Source organism: Ranitomeya variabilis, chromosome 1 (genome assembly GCF_051348905.1).
Source record: "Ranitomeya variabilis isolate aRanVar5 chromosome 1, aRanVar5.hap1, whole genome shotgun sequence".
NCBI classification, from domain to species: Eukaryota; Metazoa; Chordata; class Amphibia; order Anura; family Dendrobatidae; genus Ranitomeya; species Ranitomeya variabilis.
In genome coordinates this window covers 62,232,498-62,255,300 of record NC_135232.1, presented here as the reverse complement: position 1 = coordinate 62,255,300, position 22,803 = coordinate 62,232,498, and the positions used below count along the sequence as shown (strand labels likewise).

At 42.0% G+C, this 22,803-nt stretch overlaps 2 long non-coding RNA genes across 2 annotated transcripts in view; both read left to right on the top strand.

The window, feature by feature from the left end:
- Positions 1 to 22,803, top strand: part of LOC143805074 (uncharacterized) — a 177,703-nt gene that overhangs the window by 154,667 nt on the left and 233 nt on the right. The window lies entirely within an intron of this gene.
- On the top strand, positions 16,566 to 17,863 carry LOC143793710 (uncharacterized). Its single transcript, XR_013220213.1, has 3 exons — positions 16,566 to 16,621; positions 16,738 to 16,952; positions 17,354 to 17,863. It is a non-coding gene; the product is annotated as an uncharacterized LOC143793710 (long non-coding RNA).

Below are 22,803 nucleotides of genomic sequence, written 5' to 3'. Positions count from 1 at the left end.
TCTGAAGCCACTCCTTTGTTGTTTTAGCTCTGTGCTTAGGGTCATTGTCTTGTTGGAAGGTGAACCTTTGGCCAAGTCTGAGGTCCAGAGCATTCTGGAAGAGGTTTTCATCCAGGATATCTCTGAACTTGGCTGCATTCATGTTTCCTTCACTGACAACCAGTAGTCCTGTCCCTGCAGCTGAAAAGCACCCCCATAGCATGATGCTGCCACTTTTGGGATTGTACTAGGCAGGTGATGAGCAGTGTCTGGTTTCCTCCACACATACCCCTTAGAATTATCACCAAAAAGGTCTATCTTCATCTCATCAGACCAGAGAATCTTATTTCTCATAGTCTGGGAATCCTTCATATGTTTTATAGCAAACACTATGAGGGTTTTCATATGTCTTGCACTGAGGAGAGGCTTCTGTCGGGCCACTCTGCCATAAAGGCCTGACTGGTGGAGGGCTGCAGTGATAGTTGACTTTGTGGAACTTTCTCCCATCTCCCTACTCCATCTATGGAGCTCAGCCACAGCGATCTTGGTGTTCTTCTTTGCCTCCCTCACCAAGGCTCTTCTCCCTCTTTTGCTCAGTTTGGCTGGATAGCCAGATCTAGGAAAACTTCTGGTGGCCCCAAACTTCATCCATTTAAGAAGTATGGAGGTCACTGTGCTCTTAGGAACCTTGAGTACTGCAGAAAGTCTGTTGTAACCCTGGCCAGATCTGTGCCTTGCCACAATTCTATTTCTGAGCTCCTTGACCAGTTCCTTTGACCTCATGATTTTCATGTGGTCTGACATGCAGTGTGAGCTGTGAGGTCTTATATAGACAGGTGTGTGCCTTTCCAAATCAAGTCTTATCAGTTTAATTAAACACAGCTGGACTCCAATGAAGGAGTAGAACCATCTCAAGTAGGATTACAAGGAAATGGACAGCATGTGACTTAAATATGAGTGTTTGAGCAAAGACTATGAATACTTATGACCATGTGATATTTCAGTTTTTTCTATTTTATTAAATTTGCAAAAATTTCTACATTTGTTTTTTTCAGTCAAGATGCAGTGCAGAGTGTACATTAATGTGAACAAATGAACGTTTTTGAATTTACCAAATGGCTGTAATGAAACAAAGAGTGAAACATTTAAAGGGGTCTGAATACTTTCCGTACCCACTGTATATTGTAAATAAATACACTGCCAGAATAAAGTCCTTTAATTGAAAGAATGACACAGACTTCTTTAATGATTCTAAATTAAACCATACTCACTTCATCGCCCATTCCATTGAAGCCATTGTCTCCTGTAATAAAAATAAAAACAACCATATCCCTCACCTGTCCGTCATTCTATCCCATGCCGTAATCTATGTCTGGGGATAAACAATTTTCAACCTGGATGGAGCCGCTGGGAGAATGAGCTGCTGCGAGTGCAGCATCAGTGACTAGCAGTAACATCATCGAGGTTATCACAGGTCACTGAGGCTGCATTCCCAGCCTCGCCCTTGAACTGCAGGGACCTAGGTAAGATCTCCGCTAGCTCAGTGAAAAAGTCTCACGATGTAGCGCTGGGCTCATCCATCTTCAAAAATGATGTTCTAATAAGCTTCTGGTTTGTCCAGGTGATTCTTAGTAAACTTCAGATCGGCAGCAATGTTCTTTTTGTAGAGAGGTGGTTTTCTCATTGCAATTCTGCCATGCACACCATTGTTGTTAGGTGGAGCATAAACTGTTTAAAGATGGTTTTGTAAACTTTTTCAACTTAATGATCAACAACAAATCTTCTTTTAAGGTTCTCAGAAATTTTCATTGTTTGTGCTATAATACACTTCCACAAACATTGTGAAGATGAGACGTTGATAGATTTAAAGAAAACAGGTCACCCACTCACACATGATTGTCATCCTTTGATTGAAAACACCTGACTCTAATTTCCCAATGGGAAAGATATAGTCCTTGGAGACCTCACTGTGTTACATCTTTTAAGGTCAGTATAGAAGAATAGGAGATGTTGTGAAATTGGATTCTGGGCTCCCCCGGTGGCCACTTGTGGAATTGAACTTGTGTGCATAATCCCCTCTGTTCACCTGCTCCTATCAGGAATTGGGAGTCGCTATATAACCTTGCTCCTCTGTCAGTTTCTTGCCGGTCAACAATGTAATCAGAAGCCTTCTGTGCTTGTTCCTGCTACTAGACAACTCCCAGCTAAGTTGGACTTTTGTCCTTGTGTGTTTTTGCATTTTGTTCCTGTTCACAGCTGCTGTTTCGTTACTGTGTCTGGAAAGCTCTTGTGATCGGAAATTGCCACTCTGGTGTTATGAGTTAATGCTAGAGTCTTAAAGGAATTTCTGGATGGTGTTTTGATAGGGTTTTCTGCTGACCATGAAAGTGTCCTTTCTGTCTTCCTGCTATCTAGAAAGCGGACCTCGATTTTGCTAAACCTATTTTCATACTACGTTTGTCATTTCATCTAAAATCACCGCCAATATATGTGGGGGCCTCTGTCTGCCTTTTGGGAAAATTTCTCTAGAGGTGAGCCAGGACTGTCTTTTCCTCTGCTAGGATTAGGTAGTTCTCCGGCTGGCGCTGGGCATCTAGGGTTAAAAAACGTAGGCATGCTACCCGGCCACTTCTAGTTGTGCGGCAGGTTTAGTTCATGGTCAGTATAGTTTCCATCTTCCAAGAGCTAGTTCTCATATATGCTGGGCTATGTTCTCTCGCCATTGAGAATCATGACAGTTTGACCGGCCCAAAAAAAAAGGGTTAAATTACTGGCTGAGAAAGGAGAGAAAAAAGAAGTCTGCTACAATTTTTTTTTTTTTTTCCTCTAGTTCTGAGTGTGCTCTTAATTGAATCACTTGCTAGTCTGCCTATACTGCAGCCTTCCTCTCTTTCTCTCCTTCTAATCCTTGAATGGCTCTGTGTTCACCTGTTTCAAATGGATCTTCAGAGTGTAGCTACAGGTTTGAATAATCTCGCCACAAAGGTACAAAATTTGCAAGATTTTGTTGTTCATGCACCTATGTCTGAGCCTAGAATTCCTTTGCCTGAATTCTTCTCGGGGAATAGATCTCACTTTCAAAATTTTAAAAATAATTGCAAATTGTTTTTGTCCCTGAAGTCTCGCTCTGCCGGAGACCCTGCACAGCAGGTCAGGATTGTAATTTCCTTGCTCCGGGGCGACCCTCAAGACTGGGCTTTTGCATTGGCACCAAGGGATCCTGCGTTGCTCAATGTGGATGCGTTTTTTCTGGCCTTGGGGTTGCTTTATGAGGAACCTCATTTAGAGCTTCAGGCGGAAAAGGCCTTGATGTCCTTGTCTCAGGGGCAAGATGAAGCTGAAATATACTGCCAAAAATTCCGCAAATGGTCTGTGCTTACTCAGTGGAATGAGTGCGCCCTGGCGGCGATTTTCAGAGAAGGTCTCTCTGATGCCATTAAGGATGTTATGGTGGGGTTCCCTGTGCCTGCGAGTCTGAATGAGTCCATGACGATGGCTATTCAGATCGATAGGCGTCTGCGGGAGCGCAAACCTGTGCACCATTTGGCGGTGTCTACTGAGAAAACGCCAGAAAATATGCAATGTGATAGAATTCTGTCCAGAAGCGAGCGGCAGAATTTTAGACGAAAAAATGGGTTGTGCTTCTATTGTGGTGATTCAACTCATGTTATATCAGCATGCTTTAAGCGTACTAAGAAGCCTGACAAGTCTGTTTCAATTAGCACTTTACAGTCTAAGTTTATTCTATCTGTGACCCTGATTTGTTCTTTGTCATCTATTACCGCGGACGCCTATGTCGACTCTGGCGCTGCTTTGAGTCTTATGGATTGGTCCTTTGCCAAACGCTGTGGGTATGATTTGGAGCCATTGGAGGCTCCGATACCTCTGAAAGGGATTGACTCCACCCCATTGGCTAGTAATAAACCACAATACTGGACACAAGTGACTATGCGTGTTAATCCGGATCACCAGGAGGTTATTCGCTTTCTGGTGCTGTATAATCTACATGATGTTTTGGTGCTGGGATTGCCATGGCTGCAATCTCATAACCCAGTCCTCGACTGGAGAGCTATGTCTGTGTTAAGCTGGGGATGTAAAGGAACTCATGGGGACGTACCTTTGGTTTCCATTTCATCATCTATTCCCTCTGAGATTCCTGAATTCTTGTCTGACTTTCGTGACGTTTTTGAGGAACCCAAGGTTGGTTCACTACCTCCGCACCGGGAGTGCGATTGTGCCATAGACTTGATTCCGGGTAGTAAATACCCTAAGGGTCGTTTATTTAATCTGTCTGTGCCTGAACACGCTGCTATGCGAGAATATATAAAGGAGTCCTTGGAAAAGGGACATGTTCGTCCTTCGTCATCTCCCTTAGGAGCCGGTTTTTTCTTTGTGTCTAAGAAAGACGGCTCTTTGAGCCCGTGTATTGATTATCGACTTTTGAATAAAATCACGGTTAAATATCAATATCCGTTACCATTGCTTACTGATTTGTTTGCTCGTATAAAGGGGGCCAAGTGGTTCTCTAAGATTGATCTCCGTGGGGCGTATAATTTGGTGCGAATCAAGCAGGGGGATGAGTGGAAAACCGCATTTAATACGCCCGAGGGCCATTTTGAGTATTTGGTGATGCCTTTTGGTCTTTCAAATGCCCCTTCAGTCTTCCAGTCCTTTATGCATGACATTTTCCGCGATTATTTGGATAAATTTATGATTGTGTATCTGGATGATATTCTGATTTTTTCGGATGACTGGGACTCTCATGTCCAGCAGGTCAGGAGGGTTTTTCAGGTTTTGCGGTCTAATTCCTTGTGTGTGAAGGGTTCTAAGTGTGTTTTTGGGGTTCAAAAGATTTCCTTCTTGGGATACATTTTTTCCCCCTCTTCCATCGAGATGGATCCTGTCAAGGTTCAGGCTATTGGTGATTGGACGCAACCCTCTTCTCTTAAGAGTCTTCAGAAATTTTTGGGCTTTGCTAACTTTTATCGTCGATTTATTGCTGGTTTTTCTGATGTTGTAAAACCATTGACTGATTTGACTAAGAAGGGTGCTGATGTTGCTGATTGGTCCCCTGATGCTGTGGAGGCCTTTCGGGAGCTCAAGCGCCGCTTTTCTTCCGCCCCAGTGTTGCGTCAGCCTGATGTTGCTCTTCCTTTTCAGGTTGAGGTCGACGCTTCTGAAATCGGAGCTGGGGCGGTGTTGTCGCAGAGAAGTTCCGACTGCTCCGTGATGAGACCTTGTGCTTTTTTTTCCCGTAAATTTTCACCCGCCGAGCGGAATTATGATATTGGGAATCGGGAGCTTTTGGCCATGAAGTGGGCTTTTGAGGAGTGGCGTCACTGGCTTGAGGGGGCCAGACATCAGGTGGTGGTATTGACTGACCACAAAAATTTAATTTACCTTGAGTCTGCCAGGCGCCTGAATCCTAGACAGGCGCGCTGGTCGTTGTTTTTCTCTCGGTTTAATTTTGTGGTGTCGTACCTACCGGGTTCTAAGAATGTTAAGGCGGATGCCCTTTCTAGGAGTTTTGAGCCTGACTCCCCTGGTAATTCTGAGCCCACAGGTATCCTTAAAGATGGAGTGATATTGTCTGCCGTTTCTCCAGACCTGCGGCGGGCCTTGCAGGAGTTTCAGGCGGATAGACCTGATCGTTGCCCACCTGGTAGACTGTTTGTTCCTGATGATTGGACCAGTAGAGTCATCTCTGAGGTTCATTCTTCTGCGTTGGCAGGTCATCCTGGAATCTTTGGTACCAGGGATTTGGTGGCAAGGTCCTTCTGGTGGCCTTCCCTGTCACGAGATGTGCGAGGCTTTGTGCAGTCTTGTGACGTTTGTGCTCGGGCCAAGCCTTGTTGTTCTCGGGCTAGTGGATTGTTGTTACCCTTGCCTATCCCGAAGAGGCCTTGGACGCACATCTCGATGGATTTTATTTCGGATCTGCCTGTTTCTCAGAAGATGTCTGTCATCTGGGTGGTGTGTGACCGTTTCTCTAAGATGGTCCATCTGGTTCCCTTGCCTAAGTTGCCTTCTTCTTCCGAGTTGGTTCCTCTGTTTTTTCAAAATGTTGTTCGTTTGCATGGTATTCCGGAGAATATCGTTTCTGACAGAGGGACCCAATTCGTGTCTAGATTTTGGCGGGCATTCTGTGCTAGGATGGGCATAGATTTGTCTTTTTCGTCTGCTTTCCATCCTCAGACTAATGGCCAGACCGAGCGGACTAATCAGACCTTGGAGACATATTTGAGGTGTTTTGTGTCTGCGGATCAGGATGATTGGGTTGCTTTTTTGCCTTTGGCGGAGTTCACCCTCAATAATCGGGCCAGCTCTGCCACCTTGGTGTCCCCGTTTTTCTGTAATTCGGGGTTTCATCCTCGATTTTCCTCCGGTCAAGTGGAATCTTCGGATTGTCCTGGAGTGGATGCTGTGGTGGAGAGGTTGCATCAGATTTGGGGGCAGGTGGTGGACAATTTGAAGTTGTCCCAGGAGAAGACTCAGCTTTTTGCCAACCGCCGTCGTCGTGTTGGTCCTCGGCTTTGTGTTGGGGACTTGGTGTGGTTGTCTTCTCGTTTTGTCCCTATGAGGGTTTCTTCTCCTAAGTTTAAGCCTCGGTTCATCGGCCCGTACAAGATATTGGAGATTCTTAACCCTGTGTCCTTCCGTTTGGACCTCCCTGCATCCTTTTCGATTCATAATGTTTTTCATCGGTCATTGTTGCGCAGGTATGAGGTACCGGTTGTGCCTTCCATTGAGCCTCCTGCTCCGGTGTTGGTTGAGGGTGAGTTGGAGTACGTTGTGGAAAAGATCTTGGACTCTCGTGTTTCCAGACGGAAACTCCAGTATCTGGTCAAATGGAAGGGATACGGTCAGGAGGATAATTCTTGGGTCACTGCCTCTGATGTTCATGCCTCCGATCTTGTCCGTGCCTTTCATAGGGCTCATCCTGATCGCCCTGGTGGTTCTGGTGAGGGTTCGGTGCCCCCTCCTTGAGGGGGGGGTACTGTTGTGAAATTGGATTCTGGGCTCCCCCGGTGGCCACTTGTGGAATTGAACTTGTGTGCATCATCCCCTCTGTTCACCTGCTCCTATCAGGAATTGGGAGTCGCTATATAACCTTGCTCCTCTGTCAGTTTCTTGCCGGTCAACAATGTAATCAGAAGCCTTCTGTGCTTGTTCCTGCTACTAGACAACTCCCAGCTAAGTTGGACTTTTGTCCTTGTGTGTTTTTGCATTTTGTTCCTGTTCACAGCTGCTGTTTCGTTACTGTGTCTGGAAAGCTCTTGTGATCGGAAATTGCCACTCTGGTGTTATGAGTTAATGCTAGAGTCTTAAAGGAATTTCTGGATGGTGTTTTGATAGGGTTTTCTGCTGACCATGAAAGTGTCCTTTCTGTCTTCCTGCTATCTAGAAAGCGGACCTCGATTTTGCTAAACCTATTTTCATACTACGTTTGTCATTTCATCTAAAATCACCGCCAATATATGTGGGGGCCTCTGTCTGCCTTTTGGGAAAATTTCTCTAGAGGTGAGCCAGGACTGTCTTTTCCTCTGCTAGGATTAGGTAGTTCTCCGGCTGGCGCTGGGCATCTAGGGTTAAAAAACGTAGGCATGCTACCCGGCCACTTCTAGTTGTGCGGCAGGTTTAGTTCATGGTCAGTATAGTTTCCATCTTCCAAGAGCTAGTTCTCATATATGCTGGGCTATGTTCTCTCACCATTGAGAATCATGACAAGGAGACAAAAAAGCGCATATAGGGTCTTATCCTCAGGACTGCTCTTAAAGAATTATGAGAGAACTGCTCACCTGATGGTGCAAAGTAAAGGCGTGTAATTTGTCAGCTGCTGCAGATCCACAGGTCGGCGCTGCGACCTCTTAGAGACGTTAAAATAGATGAATGTGGATAAAATCTGCGCTGCTGTGACAAATAATGAATCCAGATATAGTTGTAACTATATTCAACGCGTTTCGAAGCTCATGGCTTCTTCTTCAGGAAGTTTCCACACAAAGATATCTTTGTGTGGAAACTTCCTGAAGAAGAAGCCATGAGCTTCGAAACGCGTTGAATAAACCACCGAAACACCTTACAACTATATCTGGATTCATTATTTGTCACAGCAGCGCAGATTTAATCCACATTCATCTATTTTAACATCTTTTAAGGTCAATAAGAGAATTTGCAGTAATGTGAATTTCGGTGAATCGATTAACTGTAAATAAAATTTATAAAGAAAAATGCTCGAACCTGGCAAATTTGAATGTCAAAATATTTGATCTTCTCTAATCATCATTTACCTGCAATTTTTAGATGCAATTACTGCTTCTCACCAGGGTCAAAATAGTTTCATACTTTTGTCGCTCACTGACATGTGATATTGAATTCTTCTTCCTAAAAAAATGACAAAAGTCTTCAATTTTTTAATTATTTGTTAGATAAGGTTCTCTTTATTTACATTTAGTAATTGTGTAATAGTCTGTTCTAGTTTTAGGTGAAATTTATACGTAAACATCAAGCACAACAATATACTTTAAGAACTCAGGGGATGAAGATATCTCTATCACTTCTTTCAATTACTTTTTGTAAGAGTTATCAAATTTTCATTCCATTTGTAACTAGGTCTAACCGGATTGGTGATGTAAGATGCTGTGAAAATAATATATTTCACTTATAAAAACCATGCAATCAAAATGATAATTGCAAAACATCAATAATAAGAGTTTGCAGTTTTGCGTTGCTGGTTCTTGCTCAATGCTGGTCAGTGTACAAACAATCACACCTTTCTAAGAAAAGCTAGTTGTAGACCACAGAATGACACAAGGAATTACTCATCTGGAACGAAAATTGCATGAAAAAAGTGAATTTATCAACCTTCCAGATTATACATATTCAGTTTAGTCATCTGAACCATCTGACATTGTAAATTATACCACCCCACCACCCATTCACTGTAAGATTGGTGCTTCACTGAACACCTGCCACCATAATTGGTTTATTTTATGCTTGCAGCTCCGTAATATCTAGAGACAATTAGTTATAAGTGCAGAACCACTCCATGTTCAACCTGACTGTGATTTACTTTTGTTTTGACCACAAGGCTTGTGTCACAGTGAGTGATTCATTCCATAGAGAGGACTACAATCCCGGCATCTAATGAGAGAGAATGAGAGAGAAAGAGGAAGAAAGAGATAAAGAATGAAAGATAGAGAATGAGAGAGAGAAAGAGAGAAAAAGAGAGAGAAAGAGAGAGCGTGAAAGAGAAGGAGAGACAGAAAAGGAGAGGAAAGAGGGAAGGGGAAAGAAAGAGTGAATGAACAGAGAAAGAGTTAAGGAAACACAGAAAGGCAGAGAGAGAAAGGAAGAAAAGGAAGAGAAAAAAGAAAGTAAGAGAGAAAAAGAACAATAAAAAAGAAAAAAATAGAAAGAAAGAAGGAAATTAAAAAAAAAGAAAAACTAAAGTAAACAAAGAAAGGAAGAAATAAAAAAAGAGAAATAAAGAAATATAGCTAAAAAAGAAAGAAGGAAAGATACAGAAAGGAAAGATACAGAAAGGACAGATAAAAAGTGAAAGAAAGAGAGGAGAGAGAGATAGGAAGAATGGAAAGAAAGTAAGATAAGAGAAAGGAAGAAATAAAAGAAGACGGAAAGAAAGGGAGAAAGAAAGAGAGAAATGGAAGAAAGAGAAAGAAAGGGAGGAAGAGAGGAGAGAAGAAAGAAAGAATGAATAATAAAAAAGAAAAGTAGAAAGATGGAAGGAAGTAATAGAAAGAAAGAACTACAAAACAAAGAAAATATTAAATGAAAGGAAGAATTAAAATAAGAAAAAGAGAAAGAAATATCATGAGAGTGAAATAAAGATGCAAAGAAAAAAAGAAAGAGAAAAAGAAAGAAAAATGAAAGAGAAAGAAAGAGAAAAAGAAAGAAAGAAAAAGAAGGAAAGAAAAATAGAAAGAGAAATAAAGAAAAAGAGAAAAAATAGAAGGAAATAAAAATAAAAAAAAATGGAAAAAAGAAACACATTAAGGAAGATAAAAGGGAAGAAGAAAGATGGAGAGAATGAAATACAGGAATAAATAAGGAAGGAAAGAAAAAGAGAGAAACAGAAGGAAAGAAAGAAACAAAAAAGGAAAAAGATAGAAAGAAGGAAAGAGGAAGAGTAAGAAAAGAAGTAAAGAGAGAAAGGAAGGAAGGATGGAGTATAGAAGGGAGAAAGGAATGACTAATAAAAGCAAAAAGAAAAAATAAGAAAGATAAAAGGAAAGAAAGAAAGAAAGAAAGAAAGAAAGAAAGAAAGAAAGAAAGAGCAAGAAAAAAGAAAAAGAGAAGAAGGAATGTTGGAGGAAGGTAGACGTAGATAAAGTAGAATATAGATACATATGTAATGGGGCTTGGGGCAGTAGTTATGGGTATTGTAATCATCTCCCATGCCTCAGCCTGCTGCAGGCTGTGCTTGCTGTGGTGTGTCTGTGTGGCCATGTTACTGTAAGTACACTTTTCAGCGCTGGTCTGCCAGTTCCCTTCGACCCCAAGATAAGGAAACCCCAAGTCCATAAAAAACAAAATCCTTTTAAATAACAGTTCATCTTGCACAGATTGAATAGCAGGAGATGCAGATGTCACTTTCTTTTTTTTTACAATACAGTGGCGTGTTTCCAACAAACATTTTCAGCATCACAGTTGGTACATTGGAGAACAAATCAGAGACCTTCATGCTTTCTATGTATAGCGCCAGTTTAGGCTGTGCTTTTCCCAGAGACCACTGTCCTTCTGTCCACTTCTTGGTAACTATGTAATGATGCGCCTCTTGCTGTCACCTTATGAACGTGTACCAGCCTTGTTGACTCTGTCTCTCTCGGACCCACAGCTTCCAAAGCCTGGCTGATATTTATCCATTACGCAAAAACCCTTAGAGACTCTAACAAAGTTTGTGGCTGTACATTCCCCCTGACTTGTCTGCTAAACAGAATTCCGCTGCCACTGATGGGGTTTTTCGTAATCAATGTCTCTCTACTTTCTACTGTCTTCGCCACACACACATAGTGATGATCACTTTATTTTCTCTCTTTCTATTCCTTAACTAACTTAATCTGTTCCTAACTAACCCACAGATCCTAGTCCTCTTCCCCAACTATGGGCCGGCCCTACAGTTAACCCCGTCATACCTATCTTCAGCCTAACAGGAGGATAACAGTAAAATACAGTACATTTTACACAAATAAAACATAGATAGATAATATATAGATAGATAGATAGATAGATAGATAGATAGAGAAATGTATCCTTAGTTGACATAACTTGTTATAATAGACTTTTTAAAAAGTTACTCTTTCTATCTCCAGAAATAGAGAAAGGTCGTGGGGTTATATATGTCCATGTAGCTCATTATTCAAACCAATGTCCTAGATTCTCCACCTTCAATGATCACTTTGCCCTTAAATCCTGTTAAAAGCGAAGTTTTGTCAATTCTGGCTAATGTGCCTTATTTGAGACAAATCAAGTGTCTGAAGTGAGAGCGCTGGCGTGCTGGGCACCAGATGTCGGACAGTTTTGATCCTTTAATTAAGCTTAGTACTCCCTCGGGTAGGCCATTTGTTATTGGGGAGGGATTATTAACATTATCCCTTATTATCAAGCACGCTGTCTTACCTGCAGAAACGTAAAACTCAGGTTTTAAGAGCAGGCAAAGTCAATTAAAAGCAAAGCTTGGTGAACAGTGAACTCTGACTCGTCTTACAGACATAGTTAATGCTTGGCTTAGTGGGTGACTCTGGTAAGGCTGGATGAAAGAACCAGCTTAATGAAATATGAGGAGCAATGGGCAAAAGGAAATTTACATCATTCTGTGTTTATCCATGAATATTCAGATTTTAAGTCATGTAGTAACACAGTAAAATAATTTAAAGAAACACTAAGCACAGGAAATGCACAAAATGTAAAAAAAAAATGAAATCAAATCCTAGAAATACCACTCTTTGCGTCTTCTCTTTTCCTATAACGGAGTCTTCTCTGCGTCTCAGGATCTCAGCCATGTTCTACTTCTCTCTCCTGTGTGGGACAACTGGCTGCAGTAGGAGCCTCTCCCCACTCCCTCCCCTGCTGCAGTGACTGCTGGACTTGTGCTGTAGGATTTCTACAAGACAAATAGGCAGAGTTATATTGCTTTTCCTGATTCCACATACCGTATGCAGTCGATGCATTTACCTGCCACTGCTACTAGGTGACTACTTACATACATTTTTATAGATTTGTAGCCACTAGTGAATTTAATGAAAACATAATGCTTGTACCAATATTCATAAATAAAGCGTTTATAAAAAAAGAAAAAAGTGTTTATGTTAATTATAACCTACTTTTGCAGCTTCCAGCAATACTAATTTTACTATTAAAAGGGGCTATCTAACTTCCACATCCACTACAGCTGTTTTCTCAAGACCAGGCCAGGAAATTGTGATGTTCCATTCTTTGGTCCTTGGTAACCTGAACTCTTAAGACTGCAATTGACTGTATAGTTCTACTGCCTGAAATGGCGCATCACTGTAGGTGCCTTGGAGACTGGAGAATGTTTTACAGGCCAAAGTGCTTCCTTTGAAAATGTCAGTATCTGTAAAAAATATTGTTGGTATAAAGTGGAGTACATGGCCCATAGTAATGTTTAGGTGGTTGGTATCAGTCAATGTTAAGTCAACATGGATGTCAGTGTTAGGCTCTGTTTTGGCTCCTCTGATGAATTGGACCCATTAACCCCCTGGTCCAGGTAGGCACATAGGCCTCAAGCATTGGTGCAGCTGGCCGGATGACATGTGGCGAGCGAGGCCGAGATAACCTCATGATTCTTGGAAATCACAGGATGGATGCAGCAGCAAAAAGGGCAAATACAATTCTGGGATGTATTAACAGAAGCATACAGTCTAGATCACGTGAAGTCATTATCCCCCTCTACTCCTCTTTGGTTAGACCTCATCTGGAATACTGTGTCCAGTTTTGGGCACCACATTTTAAAAAAGACATCTACAAACTAGAGCAAGTTCAGAGAAGAGCGACCAGAATGGTGACCGGTCTGCAAACCATGTCCTATGAGGAACGTTTACAGGATTTGGGAATGTTTAGCTTGCAAAAAAGAAGACTGACAGGAGACTTAATAGCTGTCTACAAATATATCAAGGGCTGTCACAGTGTAGAAGGATCATCTTTATTCTCATTTTCCCAAGGAAAGACTAGAAGCAATGGGATGAAACTGAATGGGAGGAGACACAGATTAGATATTAGAAAAAACCTTTTGACAGTGAGGGTGATCAATGAGTGGAACAGGCTGCCACGAGAGGTGGTGAGTACTCCATCAATCGAAGTCTTTGTGACGCCCGGGAGACCGAGGTACCCAGCACTAGACCAATGAGGTCCGTCTCTTGAGGGGGATGTCACTAGTGGCTTGACCCGGTGCTGTGGCCTCAGGCGATGCATAGTGCAAGGGATATCATGAAGGAACAGACACTTACTTGATCAGCAGCAGGTCCTCTCAGCTGTGATGACCCCGATCCTGGATCGATGGCTATTGTCCAAATGAAAGACTGAGGCGCTGAAACGTTTAACCAGTTTACTTCAACAAAAAGGGATTCACAACCAATACTGTCACCGGAGTCTGTTTAAGAACCCTGAATTACTTTGATCCTGTCAGGATTTCCACCTCTTATTATGCGCAGTTTCTGTATGGCCCTGCTGCTGTTTGTGAACTGGCTGCCGACCCAATCTGTCTCTTCTGTGCTCTGGTTCGACGGACAACCCGAGTCCTTTTTTTGTCGGCTTACCCCCTCTGGGAGTTCCGCTGAACTCTGTGTCTGTTGCTGCGTCTTACCCTGGTGAAGCTGATATCACCTCACTTCCTTCCGGTTGCTGTATTATATATAATGAATATAGCCACGGATCCGGTATCCATCTCTGCGCCTATTCTGGGTAGAGGTTATTGCTACCCGGTTCTCACAATGTCCTTTTTCTCTATTCCTCTTTTCCTACTATGGGTATCATGGGCCTATAATCCGTCATAGGGCTGTTAGGAGTTCAGTTATACGACCTCTCACTTTCAACTCCTCAACCCAACTGCCAGTCCTTTTCTCAGACCAGAATAGATCAAGGGGAGTCTCTGGAGCTCCCCCTTCTGGCCGGAGATGGTAGTGCAGTCTTGCTATTTTAATATTTGGATTTGGTGTCAATAACTATTTTTGTGGCAAATACCCCTAGGGGCGCCACATCTTCAAGCAGAGGCTGGACAGACATCTGTCTGGGATGATTTAGTGAATCCTGGATTGAGCAGGGGGTTGGACTAGATGACCCAGGAAGTCCCTTCCAACTCCAACATTTTATGATTCTATGATTCTATGAAGTCAGAAGGACTGCAGGGACTGAAGAAAGAAAAACAAACTGAAATCTAGGACAACAATCTGAAGACACAGGTGTGTGTACTTACGAGCCTTAAAATGCCTAAGGAAATTATGTCACTTGTGGGGCAACCTGCAAAGTTCAAAGTGGAACACAACAGAGGGCACCGGTCTGAGATGAAGGGAATAGACACAGGATAGATGTGTAATTGTGTAACGGTAAGGGACCAAACTTTCCTGGCATCACACTCCTCCACCGTATTAAATCCTGGTGGCCTTTATGGTCATTGTATGTACTTTGGCTGCACAGCCCCATATGTCTGAAGATTTTTATCATATCCAGCACTAATGTTTTTACTCATTTGTGTACAGGTGATCATTTGAGGGACCAGACCAGGAAAGCTAACCCTTACTCCACATGCGCATGCATGAACTTTGGGCAACCATAGTCCACTTTCCGGTATACTTATTTTTATTCCGTGTACCACTTTTGGTAGTTTCGTGCTGCTTAATATCGGACAACATCACAAAATACCTGATATTTTAGATCATTTCTGTTTGTTGTGAATGTAATGTGAGTCTCATGTGCTCCAATTGATTGGAAAATATGTGCATCACACTCTAAGATTTCCCAGGATTGTATCTAGCCACGTTCATTGTCTTTGATTTAAAAACATCCTTACTACTGTCAAAATGAAATCCCCATACAAACAGATGTTGGCGCATTAAGCTATAATTAACAGCACATTTGATAACACTAACTTTTGATGTTTTTAACACTAGAACTACTGATGGAGTCATTTTGACTCCTTTCGTTTTTTATTTCTCTTCTGTGACTACATTTTTCAGAATTCTGGCTTGAAACTCGGTGACTTTTCCTCAAATATGATGTGAAAAAAGATTTTGTGAGAATAAATAATTTTGGTAAAAAATGTGCGCGTTTTTTTCAAAATTTACCAAGAACTACTGAAGGGAGTCATTTTGACTCCCTACTATATTTTGAGGTCCTTTTGTCACTAAATGTTGCTATAAAGTTTTGTGCATAATTTTTTCACTCTGTCTTATTTACCCTGATGTTCATATAGATGTAGTTCAATTTACATGTCAACTTTTCACATTTTCCTTGTGTTTTACCTGCTTGTATTAGGCCATGTGCACACGTTCAGGATTTTTAGCGTTTTTTTCGCGTTTTTTCGCTATAAAAACGTGATAAAAATGCGAAAAAAACGCTAACATATGCCTCCTATTATTTACAGTGTATTCCGCATTTTTTGTGCAAATGTTGCGATTTTTTCCGCGAAAAAATCGCATCGCGGAAAAAAAAGCAACATGTTCATTAAAAATGCGGAATTGCAGGGATTCCGCACACCTAGGAGTCCATTGATCTGCTTACTTCCCGCACGGGGCTGTGCCCACCATGCGGGAAGTAAGCAGATTATGTGCGGTTGGTACCCAGGGTGGAGGAGAGGAGACTCTCCTCCACGCACTGGGCACCATATAATTGGTCAAAAATAAAAGAATTAAAATAAGAAATAGTCCTATACTCACCCTCGATGTCTTCCCGCCTCTGTGCTGCACGCTGCCGTTCGGTTCCTGTAGCTGGTGTGCGGTGAAGGACCCTGACGTCACGGTCCTGTGATTGGTCGAGACCGGTCATGTGACCGCTCACGTGACCGTGACGTCATGGAAGGTCCTGCGCGCACACCATCTATATGGAACGGACGCCGGTGAGGAGATCAGCTATCTGCGGGTGAGTATAAGCATTTTTTTTATTTTTTTTATTATTTTTAAACATTCTATCTTTTACTATAGATGCTGCAAAAGCAGCATCTATAGTAAAAAGTTGGTCAGACTTGTCAAACAGTATGTTTGACAAGTGTGACCAACCTGTCAGTCAGTTTTCCAAGCGATGCTACAGATCGCTTGGAAAACTTTAGCATTCTGCAAGCTAATTACGCTTGCAGAATGCTAAAAAAACGCGAAAAAAACGGAAAAAAAACGCAAAAAAAACGCAAAAAAAAAATGCGGATTTCTTGCAGAAAATTTCCGGTTTTCTTCAGGAAATTTCTGCAAGAAATCCGGACGTGTGCACATACCCTTACTGTGTAATGCTGAACAAAATAGCTTGTTTACTCTAGGCTCTTATCTTATGCTAATGAAGGGTGGTGTTTTTCCAAAAGTCCTAGCAGGAGACAGTATTCTGGATAGTAACTTTACTTTCAGTTCAGCTGAAGAGACAAAGAGAACAGACGCAGACATACGAGCTCTGAAGACTCATACAGGTATGAATTGTTATGAAATAGTTTAGCTGTCTGTCAACTGATTCAGCCCACCTACTTTTGAAGGTGGCAGAACAGTTATTATTTCTTTTAGTTTTCATTTCATTTCTATTTTTCAGCAGGGAACTATATAGAATTATGGAATTTGTGAGGAATATGGAGAGAAGACGTTTGATAAAGCCTCAGGATATTCTGGCTACTTTGCAATCCATACCGGAGGATGAATCGGAATCCGAATTGCAGGAACATGTATTTGATTCTGACAGTGATGAAGATTTCATTCCTCAGAACATATCAAGTGAATCTGAAGACTCAGAAGGAACAAATCCAGAAGGTAAGTAGTTATGTGTATTTATTTGTTCTTCCACACACTGAGTTAGGGCCTGTGCACACTAGCAGAATTCTGGCTGAATAGCCATCTGGATATTCTTGCCGCAATACAGGCCGTACCTGCCCGCTCATGCCTGAAGCTCCGCTCCAAACCCCGGGCTGGAGCCGCTGTCAGGGACAGAGCAGCGCTTGCTTACGCGCGAGCACGGCTCCGTCCCAGACAGCGGCTCCAGCCCGGGGTTCGGAGCGGAGCTTCAGGTATGAAACTCCGCTCTGTACCTGAGCGGGCAGGTACGGGCCGGATTGTGGTGAGAATATCCAGTCGGATATTCCGCCGCTAATCCAGCCAGTGTGCACGGACCCTTAAAAAACAAAAATTCTAAATATTCATCAACTTTTTTCCAGATATTCCAAGCACATCAACTGGGGATCGGGCTCATGCAGTTATGTTGCCTCGTGACCATCCTCCTGGTCGTGGACAGAAAAAATCAGCAAAACGTCCCAGAAATGAAAGAACAACAGATAACGATGGCGGCGAAGGTAATGCAACAACAAACACCAGAGAAGGCGAATCTGAAGGAATACTAGTTTCAGCGGATGGTATTCAATGGAAACCTGTTGAAATTGGACAACACTTGCCTGGTAGGCGTGACAGCCAAAATATTCTTCGAGAAGCACCTGGCCCTACAGGATACGCCAGAAGAAATATCATTATCGATAGTCCTTTGAGCGCATGGCGTTTATTTTTTTATTCATATATATTGACACATATAAAGAACTGTACGCTTGCAGAAGCATGCAGGAACAATAATTTACAGTTTACTCTATCTGATGAGGAGCTAGATGCATTCATTGCGATATTCTATGCTCGTGGAATATCTGGCACGAACCGTCACTCGATTAGCAGTATTTGGTGTAATGACTGGGGAATACAGTTTTGCAAAGCGACAATGTCTAGGGACCGCTTTGTTGAAATTATGAGGTTTCTCAGATTTGATGAGAAATCTACTCGATCGGAGAGACTGCAAACGGACAAGTTTGCTCTATTTTCTACTGTGTGGGACAGGTTTATTGCAAATTGTATTGCGTGTTACAAACCTGGCCCATACATAACGGTGGATGAGCAACTTTTCCCAAGCAAAACTAGGTGTCCATTCACGCAGTACATGCCTTCCAAACCAGATAAATATGGCCACAAATATTGGCTAGCTGTTGATAAGGAGAGCAAATATCTGGCAAATGGCTTCCCTTATCTAGGCAAAGATGACACACGCCGTGCTGAGGACCGTTTAGCTGACCATGTGGTAATGAAGTTATTGGACCCGTTTTTGAAAAAAGGTCGCAATGTTACAACCGATAATTATTTTACTTCAGTAAAATTAGCTAAACAGCTAAAAAGCAAAGGAACAACCATCATGGGAACACTGAATAAGATAAGGCGAGAAGTGCCTAAAGAAATAAAATCCATGAAAGAGGAATTGTACAACACTAAAGTGTTTAGAAATGAAGACAATTTTACACTTACAGTATATCAAGGAAAGCCCAACAAAAATGTTATCAATTTGAGTTCCGTCCATCCAGATGTTGTTGTTGCGTCTGATTCCGCTAAAAAAACTCCAGAAACGGTAAAGTTTTACAATTAAACAAAATATGGAGTAGATGTAGTGGATCAGATGGCAAGAAAATATACCACACGAACATCCACAAGGAGATGGCCTGTTCATGCATTTGAAAATGCCTTAGACTTTGCAGGTATAAATGCATGTATAATATTCAAGGAGATTACCCACCAAAAAATGTCACGCAAGGCATTTTTGCAAACGCTTGTGAGAGAGTTGAGTGGTCCTTATGTCACAGATAGGGAAAAGGGTTCCACGTCCCAAGTTTCTACATGTTCAGAAGTGATGGTTCAAACAAAATTTTGCCAGATCAAAGAAAAGTGCAAGAAAAATAGATCTGTCGGCAATTGTAAGACTTGTGGTAAGTCTTTGTGTGGGCAATGTACTGCCATAAATCAAAGGCAATGCCTAAAATGAGAAACACCAAATGTTTAGAAGGTGAATTCTGCGCCATATTTTCATTTTTATGCTCCTCCACCTACATTTTCTCTGCTTTTTGTTCTTCAGTTGTTGTTTATATGTGTGCACTTGAATAAAAAAAAATGTTTGAAAAACGTCTATTATAATTATTGTTATTTTCTGTAGAAAAATAAGAAAAGCAGAAAAAAAACAATCAAAAGCATTACTGTTGGATCTCACAATAATAATACATTACAAAAAATATAATTATTAATAAATAACCACAAATGAAACTCTAAAAATAAACGAAAACAAGCAAGGAGTCAAAATGACTCCTTTCAGTAGTTCTAGGCGGGGTCACGAGTCCAGTAGTCCTAGTGTTAAATTTAAAAATGGTCAAAAAATTATTACTTTTGTTCAGTCAGACGGTTCATTGCAGAACATTTACTCAAACCGATGATGTCACTGTCAGGGGTAACATTATCTTGCTGTTACTGAGACGAGTGCATTGCCATATAATCCATAATGGCCTTCACTTCCTTCCCATTAGTACGCCGCAAAAGGAGGTCAGTTTTGGCCTTCGTTTGGTAGTCCTTCTACCCAGACATCTGCTGTCAATGCTGATGGTGGTGCTTCTGCTGCTGACAGTGGCACCCATTGTCTTTTTATCTTTTCACTACTAGGGTTGAGCGAACCAGAACTGTGTCTGGTACGAAGCCTGAACACGGACTTTTTACTGTATTTCCAGTCTCCTGTTTGGGTTCACCAGTGTAATAAAGCTTGTTGAAAGGCTGCAGCACAACCAATCAACAAGCTTTTAGACTGTGGGCACTTCTGGAGCCATCACACCGATGCCAGGTATTGGCATGGCTGTGACTGACCGGCACAGCACATGACCCAGCATGTATAAAGACTGGATGATGAGTGCCACCACAATTATGCTCTCCTGAGTATAGGGATAGAAGGCAGCTAGAGTGAGGGACAGATAGTGACTGCCCTCTCTGCAAGATAAGGCTGTGTGTATGCTGCAACCCATATCTGTGATAATACTGTGCTTAAAGCTGCTGTGTGTACTCTGCATCCATATTTGTCAAGTATTGTCCTTTAAGCTGCTGTGTGTACTCTGCATCCATATTTGTCAAGTATTGTCCTTTAAGCTGCTGTGTGTACTCTGAACTCCCAGCTTGTAGGGATATTGTCCTTTAAGCAGCTGTGTGTACTCTGCACCCCTTTCCTGCGGGAGTGCTGTTTTTAAGCTGCTGTGTGTACTCTGCACCCATATCTATGGGAGTACTGTTGTTTAAGCCCCTGTGTGTACTCTGCACCCCCCTCCTGTGGGGGTACTGTCCTTTAAGCTGCTGTATGTACTATGCACCCCACTACCTGTGGGAGCACTGTCCTTTAAGCTGCTGTGTGTACTCTACACCCCTCTGCCTGTAAGCGCAATGTTTTTTAACCCCTTAAGGACCTCTGATATGCCTTTAAACAGCGGCAATTAAGAGTACTTATGCCTCAGTGCCACTTTTCAATGGCACTGAGAAATAAGTGTATAGCGCACCCCAGAGTCAGAATTTCTCTGGGGTCTCAGCTACTGGGGGTAGCTGAGACCCCAGAGAGCATGATTTGGGTCCGGTTTTACAGACTCCAGTGTTGCGATCGCCATTATTAACTAAATAATGGCGACTACAAAAAAAAGTCCGATTTCCCATTTAATTTCTCCGATGTCCTTGCAACCTCAGTGAAATCCCAAGGGCCGCTGGGATCTTCTTCCGGGAAGAAAAAGGCGGGCGCATGCGCAGTGCGCCTGCTGACATCTGCTGGCCGGCCCCGGGCAAAAATAGGAAAGTATTCCTATTGGTTCATTTTGATCACTGTGATAGACCCTATCACAGTGATACAAAAAAATAGTAAATAAAGTTAGGGTTGGGCTAGGGTTGTAGTTATGGTTGAGATTACGGATAGGGTTGGGATTAGGGTTAGGGGTGTGTTAGGGTTAGGGTTGTGGTTAGGGTTGGGATTAGGGTTAGGGTGTGTTGGGGATAGGGTTGTGGTTAGGGTTGGGATTAGGGTTAAGGGTGTGTTGGGGGTGGGGTTGGAGTTAGAATTGGGGGGTTTCATCAGGGGATCTCCAAACGTGACATGGCGCCACCATTGATTCCAGCCAATTTTGCGTTCAAAAAGTAAAAGAGTGCTCCCTATCTTCAGAGCCATGCCATGTGCCCAAACAGTGGCTTTCCCCACATACTGGGTATCGCTTTGCTCAGGAGAAATTGCACAACAAATTTTGTGTTCCATTTTCTCCGGATACCATTGTGAAAATAAAAAAAATGGTTCCAAAGTAAGTTAGTAAGTTTTTTTGTGAAAAAAGTAAAATGTCATTTTTTCCTTCCAAATTGCTTTAGTTCTCTTGAAGCACCCGAAGGGTTAATAAAGTTCTTTAATGTAGTTTTCCGCACCTTGAGGGCTGCAGTTTTTAGAATGGTGTCACTTTTGGGTATTTTCTATTATATTAACCCCCCAAACTCATTTCAAATGTGGTGGTCCCTAAAAAAAATGGTTTGGGAAATTTTGTTGGAAAAATGAGAAATCAAAATTGTGTTGATGTAAAGTAGACATGCAGGAAGTGTGATTTAATAACTTTTTTGTGTGACACCACTCTATGATTTAATGGTACAAAAATTATAAGCTCAAAAATTGTAAAATTTTCAAAATTTTTCTAAATTTCGTTTTTTTTTTTCATAAATAAACATAAGTTATATCGAAGAAATTTTACCACAAGCATGAAGTACAATATGTCACAAAAATGTTCTCAGAGCTATAACATAATAAAGTGACAGTGGTCAGAATGGTAAAAATTAGCTTGGTCATTAAGTACCATATTGGCTCTGTCACTAAGGGTGTATACTCAGCAACCCATACCTGTGGAAGTAGTGTGCTAGAACTTTGCTTGAAGCTGCTTTGTGTAATCTGCACCCTTATCTGTGAGAAATAGTGATGAGCGAGCACTAAAATGCTCGGATGCTCGTTGCTCGAGTCGAGCAAATTGGAATACTCGGGTACTCGGCCAGAACAACGAGCCCAATGTAAGTCTATGGGAAACTCCAGCATTTTTCCAGCAGCCGCCCCTGTGGTCTGCAAAGGGACTAGAAGTTGCAGAAATCAATGGGAGCAGTGCTCAAATGACATGGGAACAGCATGGAGAAGATCCCTGGAAGCATTTCTGACTCCCAGGTCACTGCTGTGAACAACATTGTCAGAGTGTCACGTCACTTTTACAGACTCACATTAAAACATACAAAAACGAAACCAAAATGGATTTTCATGGGAAATACGCCAAGGAACATCCTTTCCAGTGAAATGACTTGTATATAAGGCAAAATAAACAACCCAAAACAAAAATGCTCCTCCACAACTTGGGCTATGTTCACACGCAGCGTTTTTGAACTTTAGCATTGCTTTCAACCAAGACAAATGCATTCACTGGGAAATGTCATTTTGACATTTAACAACCCTAGCTGGCCATGTGGTGTGTGACACATCATCAGACACATCCTGTTTCATTTATGAAGGAGGGACTCTGAAAGTCACAAAGTCTATTTTTATAGGGCCATCTGGTGACCTTTACTATTCTTAAAGAGCCAGCAGTCGGAGCTCATTATTCTTAGAGAGCACCCCAATACCCGTTTGAAGAGACGTACAAGAGGGCCTCCTGAAAACAATATTCCCACTATTAGGAAGTGGCTCTCCCATACTGTTTGCCTATGCACTGAATGCAAGAGCTGTCAAAAATGTAGACGCATCCAAATACCCCTTTGAAGAGACGTACAGCAGGGCCTC